Raw genomic sequence first — 27,407 nt, forward strand, 5'->3', positions numbered from 1 at the left:
AATCTACTGGAAATAAATACTGAGAAAAGATGGCTCACTCAAGAAATCATTAAAAGACTTTCAGTGGTATATAAAGGCACAATCTGGAAAAGCAATTTATTATCCTGTGCATTTGGTAGCCTGGCACATATGCCCTTAAGTGACAGGTTTGGTTAGTTCCTGTAGAAATGATCCCAATTATTATTGTTTTTATAACACCTCTTCCAATGGTTAGTTGAAAGTGCTGTCCACAGGCTCTCCATTCTACTAAGATTTCAAATTCATTATGGTCATTTTCCAGAACAAGGAAATCCATTTTCTATTACCCAGAAGATGTTAGCTTCATGCATTTCTGAAAGGGCACAATTGTGGTGGTTTCTGATGGTGAGTGAGTAATTGACCAGAGAAACTTTTTGTATCCACTTTGGCATGATAAAAAGCTAGTGCTGTTCAAGGGAAACATTATAAGCTTTTTCTTTCTACAGAGAACTCATTCTTTGTCCAGGTAGTAAGTGCAAATAATTACATGCCATTTAGTTGAATAAAAAGATAGATGACAGAAAATAGGGGGAAACTATAGCAAAGAGAAGAAAAAAAAATTGCTATGTAAAAGTTATAAATCATTTTTACCTCCAGAGTCCTTGAGATGAGGTACTAGTCTTCTTAGCTACTTTAAAGAGAAATTGATCTTAGAATTACTACAACATCCTTACAAATTAAAAGTAAATAACTTTTTTACATCTTGCTGAGACCTCCTTGGTTTGAGCGGTCATGGCTTGAACTGTTCTGATGCCATAGGATGAGCTTTGTCCCAAAGCAGGGTTAGCACAACCCTGCCAGTACGCTCTGGAGGGGGTGAGTACTGGGATAAAATATCCACAGGCATGGAAATCAAATTTGGACTCAGTGAATCTCCACATGCAATGCCTCAGCACCCGTGTCCAGAGCTCAGTTACCCATTTCATTTCTGGCACTATTGTTTTTCCACTCTTTCCAGTCTGGTAGAGGTGGTGGTAGGTAGAGGTCACATTTCTGATTAACATATGTCCTCCATAGTGATTTTTCCAAGTAATCTTGTTATGCTTATTTTTTGACAGTCAAGAGAGAGGAAGAAACATGGGGCACCATGACATGAAAAGCGTTTCTAGCACCCAGAAGTAAGGCAAACACCAAGTTGTCAAAGGAAAAAAATCCTGTAGGCTCAGCCTGTTCATACAGTGAAATGAGTTTTCTTGCAGTTTATGTCTTGTAATTCATGACTCAGTTTCCTAAATTGAAAGTACTGTTCTGTTCCTTTACTTAATAAGTGAGAATAACAAAACACAAATGAGCTACTCTATTGCAACATAAATTTAGATTCTATAATTTGAAACACAACATAGTGCTTTAATTTAAAATTGAATAAACACTGAGGTCCAAACACTTCACAGTCAGAGAATAATGCATTTTTGCAAGGCTGGGTATATCAATGGCTACATAGAAGGAAGCACTGAAGGAATTTAAGTACCATTGAGGAAGATTTTGATAACTCATTAAGCATGAAGGAGACTACAACAGAGAAGACTGCAAATGAAGTTTCCCAGGTGTAAGACAAGAAGAAAAGAACAAAACCCTCAAATTGTCACTGAATATAATACTAAAACTCTGATTTCAGTCTTCTTTTAGACAGGAGAGCTCAAAAATATATAATTTAATAAAAACTAATCAGCATAGATCCATTGCTGGAAGCTCCAACTTCAGAAATTTGCTTGAATATTTTTGTATTTTATACAGTATATTATGCACAGTGGGTGTGAAAGTCATAACATATCCACAGTTCAGGAAATATTTTAAGACATACTGCAGGATAATATATCCTGCAGAATATGAGTAAAGGTGTCCAGAGCAGCTATCAGATGAATGCAACAATCCCTGATTCAGGGACAGATGTCCCCAGTGGCATGAGACACAGGCACACTTCTCTGCAGGAGGTAAAGGGAGGATCTGTGTACTACAGCATGTCCTGCCACGAGAAAGGATAACTTGGCAGGATGGCCTAGATTCTCTTCCTATTGATCAGGACAATCACCACCCTCCTGACCACATCTAACAACAAGGGATTTTGTCAGGCTTTTCATTAAGATGCCGTGGATTAGAGTTAGTCTGCTGAGATACCTATGTCAGAGCTGTAGATTTGGTTTTCTGCTGAAGCATGCTTCCTTCAGCTGAATGCTGCTTCCTTATCCATCAGTGAAATGTGGCTAACTGTTCTGAAGTCCTCCAGGGGGTATTTGTTCTGCTGGATCTGGTCAGAGTTCTGAAAAGGTGAAGCTTCCATTCATGAGTTGTATTTACAACACTCACTGCCTTGCTTGAGTAATTTAATTCCCCTTTGCCTCAACTATTCATTGCAGAATAAGAGAAAATATGGCTTCAATCCTTTCCGGGGGCTTTTACCCCTTTATATGACAATAACCATATTGCTACTAAGCATTTTTGGGTTTGAAAGTCCACAATGGTTGTTAAGAAAGCTCAGTGCTATTGCAGTGCCAATAGATGTTCATCGAAGAGTTGTGTTGTGTTTATTATGGGTCATGTGCAAGCCAAACTCTTCATATGCTTGAATAAAGGAGAAATATTTTACCGTTTTCTGCTGCTAGGATTCCTCTCACTCTCTCATCCTCTGAACAATTTCAAAGTGGTTGTCTTTGCCAAAATTTTAGCAACATTGAACATTTACTAGATATCCGCCTCCTGCTTTGACAGCTCACATGATGCATATCATTCTATGCTCATTAATCAAGGTCATGCTTATGCAGATAGTAAAAACTGCCACTAGTAACAGACTCTCTTTTTGAGGGATTTTCCTTATTCAAATGCATGACAGACATTAGAACAATTCTCTTTTTTCACTTTTAATTTTCTTCATAATATGTTCAATTTGAAAACCATCTGGAACTGAGTTTTAAATCAGACACACTTTGGTTGTTCATGCTATTGCTAGGATGATGTAAACATTCACATTACACACGTGATAATTCAAGTGCAACCAGCTGTTTTGTGTCTTTCCTCCCCAGTGGAAATAGAAAATTCTTGGGGTTTGGCTATCTGTCACAGTGAATTAAAAGCACAGACTTGCATGTTTGAAGATACTGTCTCTGATTAAATTGATGGAAGAATTCTGGCTATGTACTGGTAATAAAAAATAAATTATGCATCATTCAGAAATAAGGGTAAAGTTATGGAAAATTCAAACACTAGTATCAGGAGAAATTTTGGCACTTGAAGCTGGATCTACAGACTCCTCTTTACCCTATGTATCAGAGAAAGTAATTGTTTTTGAGATAGTGATAGCATTTACATGTGCAAATGTTTCCCCTGAGTCCCAAACATATCTTCTTGTTCAAAGAAAACAGATGTCTTCTTTTTGATGTTCTATTACTGATATCTGCTTTTGTTATATGTTACAATGCTTCTTTTGGATGAAGATACCATATTCTCTAATAGAGAGTTAAAAATTATCATAAGCTGTAAGAAAAAGACCTTGTACAAGGTTCAGAGTGAAATAGCATATTATTCATTCAGTTGTCATACTTATTTACCATATTAGGGTTGTCACTGTTTGTAAATGGCGATGCTATCTCATTATTTTCCAGCCTGCCTGCAATTAACCTCTTATTTTGAGTGTGGTGAAAACATGCAGTAACAGCATATAACATTTCAAACATATTTCAAAGTACATCTTTGTCACTTCAGTCATTCATGAGGGAATCAAATTCTTCCTTACTCATTTGCATGTAGGCTGGTCATAAATAATTCTTATCCTTAACATCATGTACTAGAAAAAAGTAAAAAACTTCACTAATGGATTATATGTTTGTCATCATTGTCTGAATTTTAATAGTTCCTGGATCTTGAACATAAATAATGCAAGTTGGTAGCAAAGAGACTGAGAGCTCAAAGGAGATCGTCTTGACTTTGGAGCAGTCTGTGATGAAGACTGGCCAGATGCTAGTCCCAAAATGCAGTCACTGTGCTGTGACCCTTAGGAGAACTTCCACTACCTAAATTTACTAGGGCCTCCAGTGTGCAACAAATAAGTAGCCAAATTGCTACTTATTCATGTTTTCACCCCCACATAAAATGTGTGGTAGCATAACTGATAGAACATTTATACCTGGTTTGAAATTTAGTCTTAGGGACCTAAGCTTAGCACGTTACCCACCCTCCCTCTGTAGCCAACTACAAAACTGCTTCAGAAGGCAGTGCCACTCATCCTCAGATGGTGATTTCGGTAGGTGAGACAAACTTTTTCTCTGGAGTTGCCTGTTCTCTCTAAGAGCAAAACCGGGAGTGAAGAACTTCAATTTGGGCAAGGAACTTCTGACCTCTGGCATTGATTGGGTTTTGCCTGCTGATTTTTCCCTTTTCTTCTGTGAGACAGCTGTTCTAAGCTAATCATCTGGTTTCCCACCTACAGACAGCAGAGAGCAAAGAGACTCTCCGGGGGATGATTCATCCTCTCCAAAGATAAGTATCTGACACAGGTGGGTGTTAGTCAAAGTAGAAAATGTACTGTAAATTCATTTCTGCTGGTATTGTTCACTACTTAAGCAGTCTCTTGGGGGGGAGAGCTTCTTATCTGATTCCTGCTTCGGAGAAAAAAGGGTAGCCGACCCACCAAATTGCTGGAGGATGAAATCTCCTAGATGTTAGTCTGAGTATTGTTTCCCTGCATAAATGAGGGAAGTACAAGAGGAGAGGAAGGCCCTTGGGGAAGGCGTGAGCAATGAAAAGTATTTTGGGATGTATAAGAGGGTATGTGGGAGAGGCAGTGATTACAGAAACAAATAGAAAAGGATTTTTAGGAGAAGAATGGTACAGGAAGTCAAATAAAGTAAAGATAAAAGTGCACAAAAGATGTGGGGAAAAAATGAACAGAAATGCCATCAGAAATGGATGGTAAATACATGATAAGGCTCATATAGAAAAAGATGCCTCAGAGCAGGAGATATCTAAGAAGTTATTTACAAACTGAAAAAGCAAGCTGTTGTCAGCTAAATAAAATAAATATTGTTTTATTACTTCCATTTTGGGATAAGTTTCTGACAGAGACAGAAAAAGTGTTTGGGAAATGTTTGATATTCCCAGGCCAGGCAATTAGAAAGAGGTAAGTTCCATATTGCCTGAATTTGAAGTTCAGGTGTTCAGATAATGCTTTCAGATGCATGGTGTGATTTTGGGGGTTGTCATGTGCAGAGCCAGAAGTTGGACTCGATGGTCCCTTTCAACTCAGAATATTCTTTTATTCTATAATTTACCTATTTTTACTCCATGAAACTCACCACTAGGTCCTAAGCATATTTAGGGATGTTTCAAGCTGGGCAGCTATTTGCTCTGGTTCTAGTAGAAGCACTTTCCTACTGGGTGGATCTCCATTCACTAAAGTGGGATATCAGCTCCCTAATGTGCTTGTAAACACCAAGATGTGGAATTGGATGTGTTAATTTTGAATGGAATCTTACTGTCCTAGGCTATGCTTCTCATGTGGACAGTAAACCTAAATGTTTTTTTCTTTTCCTTCATTCTTGTTCTTTATTTCCATAAGGATTTGCTTTCTTGGACAGTAATAGGCATTTGGCCACCGCAACGTAGATTCACAGCACGCCATCTGTGATGCATTAACCCCAAGTGGACAGAGAATTCTGCTTTACTGTAAAGTTGGGATAAACTGTGGTTCATTAAGACACATGAATGCCTTGCTTACGAGATACATCAGAAACATACACTGGGAGTCACTACACCTGATTTAAGATAATCACTTGTCCTAACTCTAAAGATCTAAATTATGCTTTTCTAAAACAGATGCCCTAAATTCTCAGGGAGAGGTGACTCCAGTTCTCCAGGGAAAGACCCTGCTGTGTTTAGGAGCTTCACCTAAATGTACAGCACTTAACTTTGTGGCTTCAGTCCAGAGTATCCATTTGAGGTGTTTGGACAGACAGCAAAATTCTACCTATGCTGCACTTACACTCTAAGCTAGAGAACAGAGCTGTGTTGTAACTTAGACTAAAATAATTATTCCCAGGCCATTTATTCTTGCCTGTTAAAGCTGTTCATGACACAAGAGTGAAGGCCTGATTGTGGTCCTTGGATGCAATTATGACACAAACAAAACACAACAGTTTGAAAATTAGGAGGCAAATGGAACAGGGACTCTTTTGAGTTCTTTCATATGGGAAAAAAAAAAAAAAAAAAAACCACTTTATTCTTCTCTTGGTATTAAAAGTAAAAGTAAATCCCCTAAAGTTCCTGAATGTCTGTAAGCCACTTTTAAGTATGTCTTAGCTATTGGTATTTGCTAGCACTGCTTAAAAGTCTGAGAAAGAGACTCCTTAAGCTGTATATCAGAAGTGCCAAATAGTCAGCATAAAACTACATCAGTGTTTTGTCAAAATGCTGAGAAAAATGGAAAGTTCTTATCTTTTTGTTCCAGGCCGACAGCTGAGTTTTATTCCCACTGAAAAAGCAATATGAGTAGGGTCTGTTTCAGAGCAGAAATCTCAGCATTAGAAGTCTAGCCATGATTCTGGACTAAAGCTGATCCATGAACCAAGAGAGGCTTCAAGAATAATATTAGTTTTCTCTTCTTTGAATTAGATCATAGAATCATAGAATGTTTTTTTGGAAGGGACCTTAAAGAATTTTTTTCAACCCACTTGCCATGGCAAGGATGCCATTACCCTCACTACAATATCACCTGTCCCTGCCCTCCCTCCCATTAACCCTGACCCATAAACTCTTGATCAGCTCCTTGTCCACTTCCAAGTGAAGCTCCATGCTTGTCACTGGCATAGAGGGTGACATTCCTTCTTCGTCCTCCTCCTCATTTCATCAGTCTTCATTGGGAATGCTTTGTATTATTGTTCATATCTGTATTAATGTTCATATTACATCTCTAGCAAAACAAATCCTGTATTTTAACATTATAAGTCACTTCTAAGAAAGTGCTTAACTGAAAGCTGAGGTCCTTTTTCTGCATATCTGAGTCCAGCACTTGCAAATGTGAGTTCCTTCCCCTACAAAGCAGTGTTAGACTGCCTTAAGACTCTGGGAGTTCAAAGAGAGAAATAAAAGGTATATCTTTGTAGGTGACTTCCATTCACATATCAGATCTAGCCCAAGTAACCTCTGCTATTGGCTTCCATGGCTTTGGGCTCCATGTAGGGCAAGGAGGAAATAGCCATGGCTGATTGTCATCAAGGGATGCACATATATTTTCAGACTTTTCCTTGTTTTAAAATGGACTCCAATTGTTGGCATAACTTTTACAGCAGCATGAGAGCAGTGCGCTGCTTATCAGCAATTTTAGGTCCAAAAACATGGGATATTCACACATAAAACTTTCTTTCAACAACATCTGACTCCAGCACCACATAGCTAAGACTTGTCTGAAGAAATCACGCTCTGTACACCTGGTTCATTTCAATGTTATGGCACTTTGGAACAATACATTGGAGTAGGCTCTTGAAATAAGATGCTTGCACAACATAATTTAAACAAATGAGAACAATTTTGAGAGAAAGGTGGGGTTTTTTTTACTCATATTTGCTCTAATCCTTTTGTTCATATATTTTAATTCCCAAAAAGAAAATCTTAGATCAGTTACTATCCATTCCTGTGGCGGGCGGATTGGTTCTTTTATAAATTCCAAATACAGCAGAAAATAGATCAAATTCTGGAAAATATGTTACAGAACCAAATACACCAATAGTTTGTGTTCCAAAGGACTTGAGTCTTACCTACATATCTGCTGTAAATAACAAAGATGGGTGTCAGAAATCACAGGAGTACCAAAAAGCTCCAGTTTATTACTTGCTAAAATAAAATAGAAGCAACATGTCATTTCTGAAGTGAGTTAGACATAAACTTCCTAATAGACTAACTCTAATGCTCTAAACATATCACCACTGTCTTTCAAAAAATATGTGATTGATTCCCACCACATTTTCTGGTCTACACTGTTCTGTCAAGCTCATTCAAGAGTTTGTTCTTTTCATTTCTGAGCATTACAGAATCATGGAATATGCTGAGTTGCAAGGGACCTACAGGAGCCACAGAGACCAACTCCTTGTGTCAATTATGAATTCTTTTTCTGAGGGGGTTCCTCAATGGGCAGATTAAAAAAAAATCACTTTCTCCTGTGTTCCTTTGGTAAGACCCTCTACAATGATTGTGCTTTCTATCTGTAATACACTGTTGGTATGAGTTCTAACTTCTTCCAATATGATCTAACTATAGACACACTGAAAATGAAAAATACATTCCCCTTTTCCAAAACAACTTTAGATCTAGTTCTGGCCTAAAATATTTCCTATGGCAAATGGAGGTTTATAAAGATAACTTAATGTTATAGTTCAACAGATATCTATATTCGCAGCAGTCTGAAGGAGTAATATGGTTTTATGTTTCAGTCACAGAATATTAATTTGAAATAGATTGATTTCCCCCTTAGATCAATACTTTCACAGCATATATATTTTAATCTATATGCAAAGTTGATGGTACCATTTGAAAAGCAATAAAGGCACAATTTATTTCTAGGTATATCTTGAATGCTAGTTCGGATAATGCTTTAAGATGCATGGTGTCACTACCAAAATAATTGACCTTAATTTTTTTCAAGTTCATCTGTTTGTGTGGTTTCCCATACTTCTTAAGAGGAAACTGTGAAAAGACTGTATTAAATCCCATTTTAATTAAAATTCAAAAGCATTTACATATCCTTGATGCTTTCAGGCAGTAGACCTCAGTACAAACAATTCAATTGAATTATATGTTGGTCAAAACACTTCATAATAAGAGAAATGCAGTGGAATGAATCAATTGTCACACCAGAAAGCCTTGCTTGGGCTTTTTCCTCTCCTTTGGGCAGTAAAAGGGGGGTCATCATTCTGCTTGTTCATTACAGATAGTAGAAACCATATTTCACAAAGGCACATTGGATGCAACATGTTAATAATCTTTGTAATTGATTTAAAGGCTTGAATTGACCAAGAACACTCATAGATTTTTTTCATTAGTTGGCTGCAAGATAACACTGATGAAAACTGGAACATTTTGTTAAACTGCACAAAAGGCCTTAGAAAAGTTTCTGTAACAAGCAAATTTTTTTTCTACCTGCTGTTCTGAACATTTTTCAACTGAAGCTAAAGATTCAGGTGAATCCAAAGGTGGATGTGTTGTATTCAGTACCCTAGGCATTCACTCCATGTATTTTAAAAGAGCGGTAATCTAACAAAATCCAGGATTTAAATAAGCAGTGAGAAACAATATTTGTCAGCACATTTCTACAGCTTGAAATTTCCTCTGGATGCCACAGGAAGGATCACACTCTAGTAAAAAATTATTTTTGAAAAGCTAAGAACCTATCTGTTTTTCTTGGTATGTAGGTGAAACCTTGTCCCTTCTCAACTTTAGCACTGCCAACACGGAAGTCTCTTGTGAATTTCTGAGACAAAACTTAAAGAAAGACTGGTTGCAAATTCAAACCTGGGGGGGGAGGAACAGAAAAGCTGAGCCTGGCAGCATCTAGACACCAGGGTACTGACAATGTGGAATCATCTTGATACAGTAAATCACACTGCTTTTATTGTTACTCATTGAGATCAGTTAGTGATTTCTATATACGTAATAGATCGGTTTCCACATGTACTTTTCTCTTTATTTGTGCTGAGCAGCTTTCACATTAAAGGGGTTTTGATTTATGGATATTGACAGGTCATACTCTGCTCTCAGTTATATCAATAATAAAATTCAATTCCACTTGTAAAAATCTGTTATGACAATAGTTAAACTATATAGAAATAGGTGGAACTGATGGTGGCATTTTCATAACTAAATGCAATCTGAAAAAATGAAACACCTTTATTCACTTTTTTGAATCATAAATGGTTTAGTTAGATCTACACCTACCAATGATATGCCTCTGCTACTTATCTCAGGTGTTCCAAAGTACTGGTTTCAGAAGACATTAGATTTTATTTTATATGAAAATTTCTGTCTTTAGGAATCACTGATAGTAATTTGTGTTTATTCAGGTAAGTGTTTTTATAACACCCTGTAAACAAAATGAGAAATGTTCTAATTACCATAAATAGTGCATAAATTAATTTATTGCTCTTCCATTAACAGCATATGTTACTTTCTGACTGCAGAACTTTTGAGTTATGCCTGAGATTCAGTCTTTCTTATAATTTATTGTCAAAGGTATTTTCAAGTGGAACAGTTTGTGAACACTGGTGATGATTTCTAATGTTTAAGATTTTCCAGGATATTTTAGAAAAGCCCTCTGGATTTTATTCTAACTCTCAAGTTTGTTTAAGCTGCCCTAGTGCCCACAGTCCTAATTAAAAAGTAGATTGGATCTCAAACTATTAGCCAGAATGTTCTCAAAAGAAGATTTTTCTCCTTTTCTAAGCATTTATGAGGGAATGATTAGAACAATAACAATCTCCATAAATGTTAAAAGCAGCTAAAAAGCCTCTCATGGGGATTAGAAAAATTCTCAAAACCCCATTTCTCAAAACTTCAATGCCAATGCATGGCAATATGGGCTACTTAAAAGTATAAAGGCAACTTCTATATTTGCAAAATCTTTCCTGCATTAGGCGGTTGTAAGGTAGGAATAGTCATCAGTCACGCTGGGCAAGGGGGGAGAAATTTCTCTTTTGCTCCTCTTTCCCCTGAAAGACAGTCTGCTGGGGCAAGCAGTGATTTGTGTTAGATAGTCTCCTCTAAAATCTAATCTTTAAAAGATTCTAGTTTCCTTCTGATACCTTAATTAATTCAGTAACTCATTTACACTGTTCAAAGAAAGGATGTCTATGGATGACTTTTTGCCTAGATGAGAAATGGGTTTCAGTGCAAAGACATACTTTTCTCCATAACTGGATTTGTTAACAGTAGCTTGAATCCACCAGTCAAGTTCTTAAAGAGTAAGTTGGGTAAACATCTTCCACCAGTATTAACTAAGGTGTAGCTGAGTTCTGGTTTGGGATGGAAGAGATGAATTTGTTAGCCTCTCTAATGCTATGATATGTCCTTATCCATGCACTCTGCTCAATATATTGCATAATATTGTCATTTATTAATTTTTGAGCCTACCTAATTCCTAGACTATGGAGTTCTAAAGCTCCATCTGCCAGATTTTTACTTACAAGTTAAGCTTGCGTTATCTGGCATAAAACCACTGCTTACAGTCTTGCTTCAAAGTTTGGTATTCAGAGAGGATTTTGCCAACTCAGCTGCAGTGAACACAGAATTGAAACCACCTAATCCTCCAGGTAATAATTTGGAAACCCCCAAGAGTTTCTTGACAGCTGCACTCAATTCTGTACTGACTTGTGGTTTAGAGATCCAGTGGTCTCCAAGCACATGCTGGAATAAATTGGTTATTGCTAAGATTTGTGATCTGAGGTAAAGAAAACTTCCTCACTATTAGCAGTATCCCAACTCTAGCAGAAGAAAGATCAGGTGGTACAATTAACACACAGGAAACTTCTCTTGCAACAAAAAAAAGAAAGAGCTATTTTTCCTATACTGTTTATTTGGGGAACATACTGCCAGATTTGGGGGCAGAGTAAAGGAGCAGGAACTGTGACAGACATGGAGGCTCCTTGGCAGGGGTTAAACAGATTCTGGATAAGAGTGGTGAGATGCAAAAACTCTCACTAGGAGTTCAGCCATACAGCATGAAAAAGTCTAGTTTCTATCTTAGATATATAATTTTTTTTAAGAAGTCACATTTTCCATTTTCAGTGCTTATAGCAAAGGCTCAGCTGCAGCTACTTGTGATTTCCAAGTCATATTAGATGTGATCTATATCCCTTGTGTTGGCTATGTTCTTAACAAAAAAATGGACAGCAGGACCTCTCTTAAAACATCCATTACTATTGTAAGGAGAATTAATCTGGTTTTACCTCTTGTGACTGCTGACCTGGTGAACACACCTTCTTTGCAACTCAAGAGGACAGACACTGGTTTTAGAAAGAATAAATTGTCTTGGAATGCCCCATCACCATGTGAGATAAGCACGTTAATATGATTTCAATTCACTCTCAATCCACTTTGTGAATTTTCCCAGCGAACCCTAGTTTTGTAGCACCTAACATAGAGCAGACTGTAATACCTCTTTTAGGCGCTCAGTTTATGCCATGGCCTTCACAGAGGACAGCCTAATGTTTAGACAGGCATAATTTTCCAGTGCCTTGTCTCTCGCCTCTGAGGGGAAATGACTAGTTCCTTAAGTCAATCTATTTCTACCTCAGCAAGTAGTACAGCGTAACAGGAATTAATCAGAATACAAGGCATTTTGTGTGGAGGAGCCTTCATCTACTCTATGTCCTTTGTAATGCTTTAATTTATACTAAATTTAGCCAAGTTGACTGTCTCACATCTCATGGTCATGGTACACAGAGCTGGAAGGAATTGTAGCCTCACTTCTGCCCCCAGGTTAGTGCTCCATAGCAGCACTCTGGAGGAACAGATGCTGCTCCTGCTGAACTGTCCTTTCCTTAGGAAAAAAGACAAGACTCATGGGATTCTGATAGTCTTCCCTACTACAACTGCCTTTATCTTCATTCACATGAAGTTCTGGATTCAGCAGATGAGCTCAGAAGTGGGGGAAGGGGGAAATTACATTGTCTGTGGGATGGATAGCAGCAGGTTCAATATTTGTGAATGTGGGAGCCCAATATGAAGAGCTTGTGCTGTTATTCCACTCTCAGTGAATACAGCTCTTCTTTTAAATGAATGGCTGCCACTACTGTCTTGCAGACGTCAACATCTGCTGCTTGGTGGATAACAGTTTCTGAGGACAGCAAGCACACAAAGAGCAAAGTGATGAAGGAAGGTTTGGAAACTGTCCTCCAAAAGTGGGGTTTTTTTGGAAAGCGAGACATATTGACGAATTGACAGAGAGCTGAGTGGCACCCCCTGATAATGAATGTCCCCATAAACTGCTGAATACATGCTCAGTCCTCAGCACCTCTTGTTAGGGCATGAATACTTTCAATATAATGTTCAGCTTTATTAAGAGTACTGCAGCCATTTTGACTTCCTGTTTGGCCTTATTAGTTTCACACAACACACACAGTATTTTCACTGCAATAAATCAGTTCAGAAACTTAGCTGGATATGTTTTGATAGGGACAGGTATGTACAAGGCAGGTTTTGAAAGAAAAACAGTGTAACTCTTGAGATCTTTGAGTAACTGAAAAAGTTGGGGGAAAATTGATTAAAGATAAACCAGTCCTTCCTCTTTGGAGATGCTAATGAAAAATACCGTGCTCTTGTCTGTACTTTAACATGTGTTTATACTCACAGAAAAGACATTTGGATTCTAACAGAATTGCCATTGTCATTTCACTTCAGATTTTTTTATCTAAATAATTATAAATTTGGAAGGGTATTTACATTTTTATGCCCTTGCTGTGATATTAATATAGGACTATCAATTATAGGGGCTTACAGTTGCAGTGGGTAGATGAGAGCCTCCAGGGAAGTGATGAGCTAAAATTATAAATCCTTCATTTTTTCTTCTGCTGTTATGTCACAATTATTATTATTAACATTATTATTGTTGTTGTTATTATTATTCCCATCATCATGACCATCTTCATCCATAATAATCACACTTCTTACTGAATAAGTGGAAACTAGTATAAAAGAGACTTGATAGCATGTCTGCTCAGCAATTTAGGAGTGAAAAGATAAAGCAATTTGCTTTGTGTTTCCTTCTGCCTTTACAGGTAATCTGCAATTGAATCCTCTGTCTTCTCTGCACAATTTGAATCAGGTTTTTTTTTTGGTGTATTGTTGATACCATCATGAAGCTGGGAAAAAGAACATACTGCAGAAAGCAAAGAGGATTCCCTGTATTCAGTTCTAATGTCTGTCCCTCTCCCTTGACTCTACATGCTGCCTACACATTTTTCCTCCATTTATCTAACTCTGGAGTGCAAAGAATTTTTGAGGCTATTTCTGTCACAGGAACTCTTAAAAATTGACTGACTAGATGATTAGAAAGAGAAAATAGTTTAATAGAATGGTTCAAATGTGTGATGAAGTTAAAATCTATGATTTTATTTTAATAGTTAATATTTGGGACTTGCATTTCTTGAGTGTTTCTCCTCAGTTATTTTCTGTTCTCATCTCATTGAAAGCATCTCAGACATGGCTGGTGGACTGCTGTCAGTGCTTCTCTAGTGTAATGCAAGAAGTGAGTGAGAGAAAGCCAGATGCATTCTGGCCCACAGAATAAATGGCCATTGCAAGCATTGCAAAATCAGACTGCCTGTCTCTGATCTATTGCTGTATTAGGATTACTGATTTGCTCAGAATATCCAAATAACATTTAACTACTTTTTCTGTTCAGTGATTTAAAGATACTTAAGTTATCTTCCACATCTAATCAGGTTTGCAAATCATTGGCCTGGCAGCTATGAAAGGCTGTAAGCCCTACAAAGCAAAAAGTAATAATAACTGCAGACTTGCTTGCATCACTTTTTTTTCATCTCTGTTCCTCCTTGGTCCCCAGGTCAGTGGTCACTTTAGTGTATCCAGAAATATGAATGTCAAGTTGCACCAGAGTCAGGGAGAATTATTTTCCTTTTCTGTGCACAGCAATACTTCTTCACTGTAAAACTTGGACTAGGAAATAAACAGCCACCTGTGTGGCTGTGAATTAGGTGGTTTTCTTAGCTTCCAAATGCCTACAACCAGTCTTATCTAGGCCATCAAAGAGTAGAAAATTATCCTGTTCCTTAAGAATAAATTTCAGTTAGACTGTACTGTATATAGTCACTGGGTTGTACAAACTGGAGAAACTGAAATATTTAAAAATAATGGTCTGTAACAGGATTTCCCCATGGATTTTCTTGTACAGATTCGATTTTCCTGAAGAAAGAAATGAAAAAGTCTTTTTTTATGTTCCCCACTTTGTCTATGACTTTCCAATATCCTTATGATGTTCAAAGAGCATCTTTTAATTAACATTGCCTGGTCAAAGCACAATCTTCCAGCAATGAAAACATGCAGGATATTGTTGTGCCCGGTGTGCAGCAGAACATCTGTAGCCGGTGAGCAATATCTCTCAGCAGGGTCAGTACTCTAGAGAGGTCTAGCATACTGCTAAAAATAGTTTAGTTTAAATATTTCTGCAAAAAAATAATGAGGAGTAAATAACAGAGGAAGCTTGGGCAATTCAGCCTTCATAGCAAACTACTATAGTAATGTTTTAACTTTTGCTCAGTAGCTTTATTTTTCTAATTTTTTTTTATTTTTATTTTTTTATTTTTTTATTTCAGCCCAAATATAGACATGGTTCCTGGGTCTTGTCCTTATTTTTTGCCAATTTTTCTCAGTATCTAGAAAAGTCTTAGGCTCAGACAGAATCACTATGTGTCTAAGAAGATTTTCTCACATGAAGGTGCTTGAAGAAGTCACAGGAAAACCCAGACACTAAACTCAAGTCTGCCTGAAAGAAATGCAGAACATTTATTAATTTTTTGTGTAAAGATGCTTCAAAACTTGAATTGGATCAGTTTGGAACAGTCTCCCAAGTTACTTTGTTCAGAAACACTGTGGGGATGGAGTTAATCTTAGATGGAAAATTGCAACTACAACATCCCTTTGCAGTTCTTTATGAACACTAACTCTCCTCTTTCCATCTTGGTTTTTTCTAGCAAATGAAGAAGATCACATTGTAATTCTCCTATCAGAACGATAAAATACAATTACTCCTGGCTGCAAAGACATTCCTAAAGGAATATAAAGCATTCCTTCAAACATTGATGGTGTAATGAAAATGAGGATGAAGAGGTAGAAGGAATATAAGCTTATTTAGATGGTGCTTTATAGCTTTAAATGATAGTGAGGAAAAATACAGCAAGCTATTACCAAAGCTCAGAATATTTCAGATCATCAGAGTGTGTCAGCAAATTAAGGCATATGTTTTCATTTGAAAATATTCCTTTTTTTTCTCAGCCTCTCTGTATGTAATCATAAATTTTCATTGGTGGTGTAACTTGAAGACAGAACTTGTGTTTTAGTACTGTGTATGGAATAGTTGGAAAACTCAAGTATCCAACACACAAGTTAAATTCTCCATTTTCGGTGCCAAGACAATGCACATCTTTAGACTTTTTAATATACTTTGAGCCTGAAATGGAAAAGACAGCAGCTGCTTTTTATGATATCCACTGCAACTCTGACAGATGGTGATGAACAATGTGAAATCAGTGTTTCCCAAAATTTTGTAATTGAGGTTCGTTGCTGCCTGATTTGCCACCAGCACTCCAGTAAAAACATGTAGATTTATGCTGTAATACTGCAGTTGGTCTTTGTGAGATGCACTTCACCGAATTTCTTCTTTCATTGATGTATTGGAGTGGCTGACGTCTCCAGCACAGACTGCAGATAAATGATACTGCTATTGTTCTTGCAGATATGTGCAGGACATGGAAACAGAGAACTAACTTATTTTAAAAAACAGCTGTGCCAGCAGAATTTTGCTGCCTTGCTGAGGGATTTCAGAAATTTCACTTGCTTAATTGTTTCTTTCACCTTGGCTTTTTCATTTGCCCTACCTGGTACCACCTTGTCTTTTTCACTTAGACTAAGTAAAAATGAATCCTTCAAGGGCTTTTCTAACACTCCCAATGGTACAGAGCAGAATAATTTTTCCAACATTTCTGGAATGTAATCTGAGGTGTGAAAACCAACCGCTTGCCCAGAACATAGAACCACACATCCTCACTAAGCATTTTGTCTGCGCTTGATATGTTAAATATAGATTGCCTTTTGATGTTTCTGTGACAGAAATGCTATAAATGGAGCAATAATTACATCACCCAAAATATAAATTAAAAAATAAAGAGAAATAAAGAGCTCCTACTTAATCTTCTCTTGGAAGAGCACCAGGTGAGTCTCCTGAGAGTGAAATTAAGCACTTGGAATGTGTTTTGCAGGATGATCTTTTCTGTTCTTGGAATTGGTATTACTAAAGAACAGAGTGCTTTGGACAGAGAATATTGCAATTTTTTTTTTTTTTTTTTTTTTTCACATTCCTGTCCATTAAGGTTTGAATTTCGTTAGATATTGATTACAACAATGCTGGAATACAAAAGTTGGGCAGATAAGGTTCAGCAAGTAGAAGAAAACATTATGTAGAAGATATTAATATTATTGTGGACAGTCATTTCTGTTGTGATTGCCTTTTTTAACAGATACTGAAAATCAAGAAGTATTTAAAGAAATTGTTCAAGACCTTGGAATTCTGAACAGTATATTAAACCTTAAATCTGCACAATCCATTGGACATACCACAGGGACAGTTAAGAAGGGATTTGACAGTCATCTGTGCGGAGAGGTTGCAGAGAGATTTTTGATGGTAAGGAGCTCTTTCATTTAGCAGAAATGTATAATATAGTTCTCTTATTATGAGCAGACATTGGATAAATTCATCTGGAAATTAAGATTCAGGCTTCTAGGCAGTCTGTTGCTGCAACTACTCCATGAGAACTATGATGAACTCACTTGGTCTCAGTAAGTCTCATCTTGAGATGTGTCTTTGAAGTATAAATGATTCACCTATTCAAATCTGAATGAGAAATTATTTTAATTAAATTCTATGGTCCACATTGTGTGGGATGTGAGACTGAGAACATTATCTGTGCCTCCTGGATCGTAAATCTGTGAACCTAGAACTAGAATACTTAAGGGCTGATTTTGACATAAATCACAGGTCTTTAACACAGTTGTGGCAGAATAAAGTGTTCTTTAAGTGAGAGTAAATGTAATTTATGCACACTTAGAAGGCACTTTACACTGCCTGAGTAGTGTGAAGAAGACTTATTATAGTGACTTTAAATCCATACTTGTTTGGGAATAAAAGGGACTCATGATCATCCGGTGTGAGTTATGGCAGAGCACAAGCTATAGAACTTCACAGAGTGTTTCTCACATTAAGCCAAATGATGTGAGTTTGATCTTTCGAAGGGGAATTCTGTTTTATGTCTTCATATCAGCTTCTTAATTACCTTCACTCAAAATTTAACATGCCTTTAATTTTTTCCTTCAAAGAGACCCCTGTTAAGTGAGGAGAGGAAAATTTGTCATTGCCTTTGACATTCACAGACAGATTGGTGAATTTGAAGAAAATGGAATTTAAAAGTAGGTGATTGGTTTTTAAGAGAGGAACACAAAAACGCATTAATATATTCAGTTTACATGGCCAAGCTTTGGTAGTGGGGAGGTACAGGGGTGGCTTCTGTGAGAAGTTTCTAGAAGCTTCCTCTGCGTCTGGCAGAATCAATTGCTAGTTGTTCCAAAGATGGACGTGTCACCAGTCAAGGCTGGGCAATTAAAAAATAGTGGTAATGCCTCTGTGACAATATATAGAAGGGGCAGAGGAAGAAGAGGAAGATGAGGAGGAAGAGGAGGAGGAGGAGGAGGAGGAGGAGGAGGAAGAGATGGAGGAGGAAGAGGAAGAGGTTGTTATTGTGCAGTTGTAATTGTGGCCAGAGAACAGTGAGAACATGTGAGAGGAGCAACTCTGCAGGTACCAAGTGGAGGAGGAGGGGCAGGAGTTGAGATTCCTCTGCAGCCCATGGTGCAGCCCATGGTGAGGCAGAGGCAGCTGTGCCCCTGAAGCCTATGGAGGGCCATGGAGATGCAGAGATCCACCCCAGCCTGTAGGCAAGCCCACACCAGAGCAGGTGGATGCCTGAGAGGAGGATGTGAGCCCATGGGATGCACATGGAGAGAGCAGCCACTGCTGGAGCAGCCTATCCTTGAAGGACTGCAGCTTGGGGAAGAGTGAGCCACATTGGAGCAGTTGGGGGAGAGCTGTTGCTCATGGGATGGAGTCATGCAGGAGAGGTTCATGGAGAACAGTCTCCCATAGGAGGGACTCCATGGTGGAGCAGGGGAAAGACTCCTCTCCTTGAACAGTGAAAGAAACAACCTGTGATGAACAGATCTTAATTCCCATTCCTTGTCTCCTTGTGCTGGGGGACAAGGTGGAGCTGGGAAGGAGGGGTGGTGGGAAGGTGTATTGAAGACTTTATTTTACTTGTTATCCTGCTCTGATTTTTTAGCTCTATACTTAATTAATAACTCTAAATTGAGCCTGTTTTGCCAGTGACAGTAGTTGATGAGTGATCTCTCCAGGTCCTTATCTCAATCCATGAACCTTTTGTTATATTTTATTTCCCCTGTCCAGCTGCAGAGGAGAATGACAGAGCAGCTTTGATGAGTGCCCAACATTCAGTCAGCATCAATTCATTACAATTAGCTTTTCCTCTGAATAAGCCCAAAGAATAGTTTAGGTTATCTTTCTGAAATTTGTAAAGATGTTTGATTGTACTCTTCTATTCTGATTTAAAAGCTTACTTTTGTCTGACTGAATTACATAAATGTATACCATAGTCAGAGCTAAAAGTGTAAGTGGCTTTGAATAACTATTAAATAACACTGCACTGCCTTACTCTGGGGCATGCTACAGTTTTCTTAAAACATCATCAACTTTAGGATTATGTTCTTTCCCAGTACAGTCTAGGGGATCAGTTTATCTCCTGAATGTAGTTGCTGTGTTGTGGGAGCTGGATCAGACTTTAAGATAAAAATCTAATGCCTTTTAGATGGGCTTGCCAAGGTTTCTCAAAATGAGTTTGCCAGACTCGCCTGGCACGCGGCCACAAATATGAACATGTTTTTGGCAACAGGTCTCTCTGCTCAAATGTCCCTTTCAAATAATATTATTATTTAATTTATCATAGTTCATTTACTTTTATTACATCTGTTTTGTACTGGTAATGTGTCTTTTCCATTTGCCCACTGCCTACTACATCTTTTTTTTTCAGAAGGAATGGCCTTTACATTGTGTCTAAAAATAAATACTTAAAAAAGACTTGTGAGGGGCAATGCTGGAAACCATGTCATGCTAAAATGTTTTACTCTGAAATGAAGTAACAATACCTAAGTCAGCAATAACATCTATCAGAAGTTGTGAAAAGCTGCAAAAAGCTCAGACTCGTTTAGAGAAACAATTTTAGTTATCTTTCCTTTCATCACTGGAAAAGGCTGGGAATTAATGTCAAAGTCATTTGTGACAGCTGCACCTTTGCCTGTTGTTTCACTTTGATAGTGACTTAGATATCTATGTGTTTATGGGGAACAAATGTTTATGTGTGTTTCTGGGGTTTGTAAGACCTTCATTGAATATCATCTTAATGACCATGGTAACCACTTGAAGCTGAGGGGAAAACAATTTTCAAGGGCAAATTAAAAGTTTGTAGAAGAACATAGTAGAGTGAGACTTCATCTGATCCATACCTATGATTTTTTAATGCATTTATAAGTATGAAATATGAGATTATTAGGATCTATTGTTTTCATTTGCTACCTAGACAAATTGACCTAGCTCCTCTTTCTACCTATTTGTGTAGTCAATATATTTTTATTAACGGTACATGTTTTGAAAGTAGATTTTCATTCCAGCTGTTAAAACTCTATTAGATACAAAGATGACAATCACCATGAAGAATATGTTGCACATATATGAAAATCTCAAATGAACTTTTGAAGTGTTGCCAAACAATATCTAAGTGAGGTTTATGGATTTCATGCACATACAGGATGCTTCGCCTGGGAAAATTCAATAGATCTTGATGAAGTTCCTGAATCCCTAATTAGTGGAGTACTTTACAGAAGCTTTTTGGCTGAAGGTCTGTATAGATGAGAATACTGCAATTAACTTCTCAGCAAACCATCCTGAACTTTATTGTACTTTTCAGACAAAAGCAGTGAAAGGAAGGTCGTAGAAGGACTGCAACACCTCTTGCAGTGCTTCTTCGCAGATGTTTCAAACTCTGTTTGGTCTCTGCTGAACAGTGTGCTGGAAGAAAAGCTTGGAGCTTTTCACAAATTTCTTCCTTTTTTATCAGCCCCAGGTTGGTTCCATAATATATTTAGCTTTTAAATCCAGTCATGGGATGCTTGCTCACATTTTCATTTGATTGGTGTGGTTTTCTGGATATTACTTAATGCCAGATAAGCAACCAAAAAAAAAGTGCAATCCTTAGTAAAACTAATGTTTTTGGAAGGAAGATAACACAGAGAAAAGTTTTGGTTAAGGATAAGAAAGACAATGGTTGGGTTGTAAGAATAAAATTTTTTCACCTAGGAAAGCTTCTTCAAAGCTGCAAGAAAAAATGTATTTTAATGTTATGACTAAAATCAAGGGTCAATTGCCAGCCTTTGATGGCCATGCTTAAAGTCTGTACTACATACTTCCTATATACTGGGGAAGTTCAGCAATGGCTTGCTTTCTGTGAATTCCTGTGTGCAACAGTTCTAGTTACACAGGGTGTCTGTCATAGTGATTTATATCTTGTACACTGCATTCATGTTTATTATTGCTACAACTTCTGAAATGTGATAATTCTTTCATGTAGATACAGTCCAGAAAATTGAATTCATGTTTCAAAGCTCTATAATTCAAGCCACAGTGAAACTGAGTAAAAGGTATTTCATTAAATACTTCCCAAATAATTAATTACTCTGCAGGAGAAGGCTCAAGGCATCCTTTCTAATTCAGTCACCATTAAAAGTCCTTTTAGACCTTAACTGAAAACTTCCAGCTGCTATCATCCAACTTTTTAAGAATTCTTCATACAACATGCAGCAGTGTTCCACATTGAAAAAGAGCCCCTTTTCAAACAGCTGAAACTGAGACAAAAAATGGTCAGATAACACCTGGTAGAATGAAAAGAAAACATAGAGAAAGAAGACTGCCTAATGCTTATCCAGCAAATTTTAACATTAAGTGATTTTCAATTAATAAGAAATAGTCATGCTTATCACTTCTGATCATTCAAACAGGAGAAATACATATTTCTATTCTTCTTCTAAAATTCTGTATCAGACTGCTTGATTGAACACTTCAAAGTGTGATAGAGTAAGACTAATGCCAAAATATTGTATTCTCATAATTATTCAGAAATAGTGAGGAAAAAAAAATCAATGAACACATGCTAAGTTACAGAGGTCATGAAATTAACTATGGCATATATTCTTGGTCAATGTTGCAGTTCAAAATATGACAACAGGTCATCAAAATAATCAAAATTATTATACTTAACTTTTTTAAAAAATTAATTCATTTCAAGGTTTCTATTTTAATTAGATTTTTAATTTTTAATTTTAATTATAATTTTAAGTTTTAATTTTAACTTCTTTGCAGTTAGAAGATCATGAGCTCATGCCAATTAGAATTAATGAACATTAAGCAAAACACATTTAATTTCTATCAGTTCCTTGGAGTTCCTTGAAGTAGTAATTAAATATTTCATTCAACACAACTCGGTGTGAAATGAGATGCAGCTCACCACACATGATTTTGTAGATCATTATTTGCATGTTCTCCTTCCTTCTTGCTTAAAAATTAGCCACATAATACAAATACGATAACTACTTGGTGTAGTATTGAGTACACATAGCGGTTCAGGGTATAGATATGCAGTAGAGGGAGCCACAATGAGTGTTATAGCACTTAAAGAAGAGCAAAATATTCCACTGTTTGCAGTTTCTAACCTCTTTTTGAATACAGATCCTGAGAAGTAGAGATTTTTTTCCCCGCTTTTGTTTATGTGAGTGCAAACTTTCATTTGTTTTTTTTTCCTTTTGCTTCAGTAAACTGGCTTATCGCAACCTACTGGTTGTTTTCCATTTTATTATCTCCCCTGTCCCACTAGGAAGGAGAAAGATAGGTTTAGTGGGCGCCTGGCGCCCTGCCAAAGTCAGACCACGACAATATATGACAAAAATCGGGCGGTATATAAATGTGAGGAGTACAACCTGTCTCCCAAGAAGCCAACTGCTGCTGCATTATGTTGATTTTACAACTACACACTCATGGATGGAGGCATATCTCCTGGCCCATATGCTTTCTTCTTCCCTCCTTTACACTGTATTTCCTCCTTGTTTCTCCACTATAGCTATAGCCTCCAAGTAAAGGTCTTGAGCTTCACAAAATTGTGTGTTAGACTGCACTGAAGGCATAAAAGAACAGGCTTTTTCTTCCTTTGTACTACATAATTCTGCCCTGTGAAATAGGGAAGTATGGTTCCCTGACTAATGAAGAGAAATTGCCACACTTCTACAATAGCTGTAAATGATCACCATAATACTACAGGTTTTGGCCATAAGAATCAGTTATTTACAGTCACACGGGTCTCTGCAGTTCTTTTTTGGACTGGGAAATAACAGATAGTCTAAGAGATGTTTTAGACTCAGATAAAGGCAAGATTAGGTTCTGTGATGTCTGCCCTAGACAGAGGTATGTGGACAATTTATCTCTGCTTTGATTTTATTGGTTTAATCTGAGATAAATAGGAGTAGTCATAGACCAATTGTTTTTCAAGTCAATTTGTGCTAACTTTCCTAATTTTGTTTTCCAATGTGTGTTCAGGAAGACAACAACAACAACCAACAACAACAGGATCAGCCGGAATAAATCCTTTCAATGGTCTTTGTGAATACATTGTGTTTTGTTTGGTTTTGCTATTGGAAAGATGGATGGCTTGTTTTGACATAAGAGAAACTTGGATTTTGTACCTACCGATGAACTGTAAGAACTGGAAATTTAAATGAAGAGGCCGATTTTTTCTATTGGATTTGGAAGAAATAAACACCATTTAATGACTGCTATGGAGAAAAAATATGAGCTATATATCTGACTTAGTGCCATAGACTGTTTTAATTATCACATATTCAATTTTGTCTGATATCCTGTGTTGTCTTTGGCAAATGAAATTATTTTAATTATCTCCGTGAAAATTAACATATAACATATTAACTAGTTTGAATGTTCTCAAAGCTAAACAAAACTAAACAAAGACCTCCACAGGATGGTTAAAACAATATAATAAACCTTTTTGATTACAATATTTGTAGTAGCTTTTGGAAGGGCTTGTTTTTACATTTTCTTTAAATATATTTGTTGTAATACAATTTACATGAATTTCAAGTATCTTGCAATTAAATAAGATAAGAAATTTGCAACATATTGTAACATAAAAGTGTTATGTAATGAATTTGTAACATAAAAGTGACAGAAAGGAGCTCTGTTTTTCAATCACACCTTCATGAAATATATACCTTGCTTATGCATTTCAGTACCTCTTTTTAATTCCAGAGGGGCAGAATGCCTTTTAAATCCTCAGCCTTAACTCACCAAGAAATGTAGTTGCCGGCTGCTGAGTGCATCATACAAGGATACGATGTTTCTAAGTTATAGTGTTAATCCCTGGAAAATAAATAAATAAATGAATAAATATATGTGTGTATGTGTATATATGTATGTGTGTGTGTATGTGGATAGAATCAATGTTTAATGCTTCTTTAAACTCATAATATAGTGAATCTGTAATAAAGTTCAAAACCTAGGGGACAGAGTGGCATAAATTTACTCAAGAGCTTAATTTTGGGTTTACATTTTCTTATGCAAGTCTGACTTCTGAGAAGAGTGTTGGTTCAACAGTGGTGCCTTCACTGTTTTGCAAGTAAAAATACTGAAAGGCTCTCATTTCTGTGTATTTTAGTGTACATTTAAAATATTCAGAGAAGCTAAGTGATTTATTATACTCCTGCTGATCTTACCTTACCAAATATTCTCTTTGGAAGCATTTAGTGAAGGCTTAAAATGCTTAAATATAAATAACTAAGGATAAATACAAATTATTTATCTAGGATAGCACATGTAAGGAATCAATACAGACCATTAGCTATTTTAATTAAAAATAGACAATAGATGGCTTTAAAATAAATAAATAAATTAAAAAAAAAAAAAAAACCAGCTTCACCTACCTCTCCAATCTGGTCCTGCCAGAAGAAATAGTATTTTCAAAATGCAAACATTTTAAAACCCATTGGTTGAACCCATGAAACACCAATCAATGCCTGTGCATCTTCAGGAGATAATCACAATTGCTAAATTTGATTTTCTTGCTTTCAGTACTCTATCATATTTGCTTCTTGTTAAAGTTGTATTGATTTTCCACCACGCAACAATTTTCAATTACTTAGCATGCTGACAGGGCAGCACTTGTCACAATGGATACAGGCAATTAAGCATCCAGAATTGTGAGAGGGATACAATTTACACCATGTCACTTTCTATAGATAATGTCATTGGTGAGGGGCATGTACCTTGAAGCAGAGTTATTGAGTATTATTAAGGAATTTGCAAACTAGCAAAGTCACATGCCTATTTAATAGTTCATCATTACTTTAAAGATGTTGTTTCTTTTGCTCTTTAGAAGTTAAATATGTGTTTATACACAACTGACCTATAAGGCACGTTGGGTTCTTCCATACCAGAGACATATGACAATAGTTTGCATCTTGCCTACACTTTGTCAAAGAAATGGAAGCACTAAAATCTTGTTATCCCTTCCTTAAAATGTTCAAAGGGCTGGCAGAGTTTATTAATGCCGTTTCCATACTTCTCAGAGACTTTCACAGTGTGAATAGGAAGTTTCATGAGCATTGACACACATGACCTAATATTTTCAAAAACTAATACAGTGTTTCACTTCCAACTCATTCAATTTTCTACTTCCAGCAGTTTGACCCCCCCTACCTTTCTTCTCTGAAGTGGACCATGCCTCTTGCAGCTTCTGAATATTTCATTAACCGTGGAAACAGCTACGAGGAATGCATGTCAATAAAGTGCAGTTCATTCAGCACACTAACTATTAACAATACCCCTGGAGTATCTCCAAGAGTCATGAAGGGTAACATGATGAGGAGTCTCAGAAAGTGTTGGAGCCAGTCTATGTTTGCAAATTAGACATATCAGCCTGGTTGACTTCCCTCCTTCTTCCAAATAGAGTCCAAAACTGGCAGTCTACGTTCTTGTTCCCTACAATTTACCATCTTTGGGGCCAGTGAATTTCTGTCTGCCTTTGTTCCAAGTCCTAAGCTCCAAGTGTTCCCTCCTCTCTTGCTGTGGTGAGATGTTGTGATCTGTTACACATAGGTAAAACCTTATAAAAGAAAGGCCTTGTAAAATCAGGTGTTTCTATTTCAGCTAAGCTAACAACTAGCCCGAGAAGTTCCTGAGAGAAAAGAATTTTAAGAATGAGAATGTTTGCATAACAATCTCTTCTTTTGATAAACTGTTTGCACCTGTAAAAATAAGTCTATCCTATGAGAATCCACGAAGAAAAAATGCAAACTATCTAGAAAGAAAAAAGTTTGAGAGACATTTACACTAGCCATTACCAACCAATAGCAACCAAAGTCTCAATAGATTGCTGGTTCAAACATAGTGCCTTCTAATATTGCTATAAATATGAGCTATGTGAATAAAGATTCGTTGATTCTGCATGAATAAAAAGTGTCATGTCTGTCTCTACTGCAACAGTGGTCCTCAAGAGGAGTGAGGACAGTTGGAAATTGTCTCTGTGATCATGAGGGCTGTCATGATTTTGTTCCCAAAAGTGGCCACAAGTTGAGCTGAGCTAGGAGCAAGGTGTTATAGCTACACTGGTCCTACAACTAAATCTCACTTCTTCACTAGAGGCTCCCTGTCCAAAGTAGGACTGCTTTGAGAGGTGAGGCATTGCAGACATCATGGAAAAGAGGACAACACCCTCACAGGCACCCTGTGGGGCCTAGGGGGGCTCTCAGTCATTTCAAGACAACAGCTACATATGCAGGGATCTTTTAAAGCTGCTAAACATGGACTGTCCCTTTCCTATGGGGAAGGAAATAATGCAGGCAACATGAATTTTTCACACAGGACTGAATACCACTTAGCATTAATCTTCAAATTACTGAAAACTGTGCTTCCTTTCTCTAAAACAGCAGTAATTACCTTTAATATTATACATTTGTAGTGAAACATCAGGTATTTACAGTCTGTAGCTTCTCTCCACTTGCAGAATTTCAAATATTTCTCTCCAGAAATAAACACTTGCCACCATGGCTAAGTCATTAGGGGATTCCTGGTTTTTCCTATTGAATATATGAGTGCTGAAAGCAATATTGACCTGATGGTGATGTACAAGGAGAGGCTGCTTGCAGGGTATGGCTGCTGTAGCCAGGAAATCAGGGCACTTGGTTGAAAACAGGAAGTTTGGGACATCAAACCTGCTATTCCCAGGTTTATTGATAGGGGAGTTATATATGTCCAGAATCAAGCTCATATCTAAGCTTTATTCAGGTTTTCTTCAGGCTTCTACACTCTGCCTAGGCCCCAGTTTAGAAATCTTCTTTCTTCAAAAATATATGCTTCATTTAATCCTGAGTGTAGCCAATCTCTCTGCAAGGGAGCTTTCAGCTGTGTATTTGCTCCAGGAGACAGCACCTGTGTGCTTCTG

Source organism: Sylvia atricapilla, chromosome 3 (assembly GCF_009819655.1).
Source record: "Sylvia atricapilla isolate bSylAtr1 chromosome 3, bSylAtr1.pri, whole genome shotgun sequence".
NCBI classification, from domain to species: Eukaryota; Metazoa; Chordata; class Aves; order Passeriformes; family Sylviidae; genus Sylvia; species Sylvia atricapilla.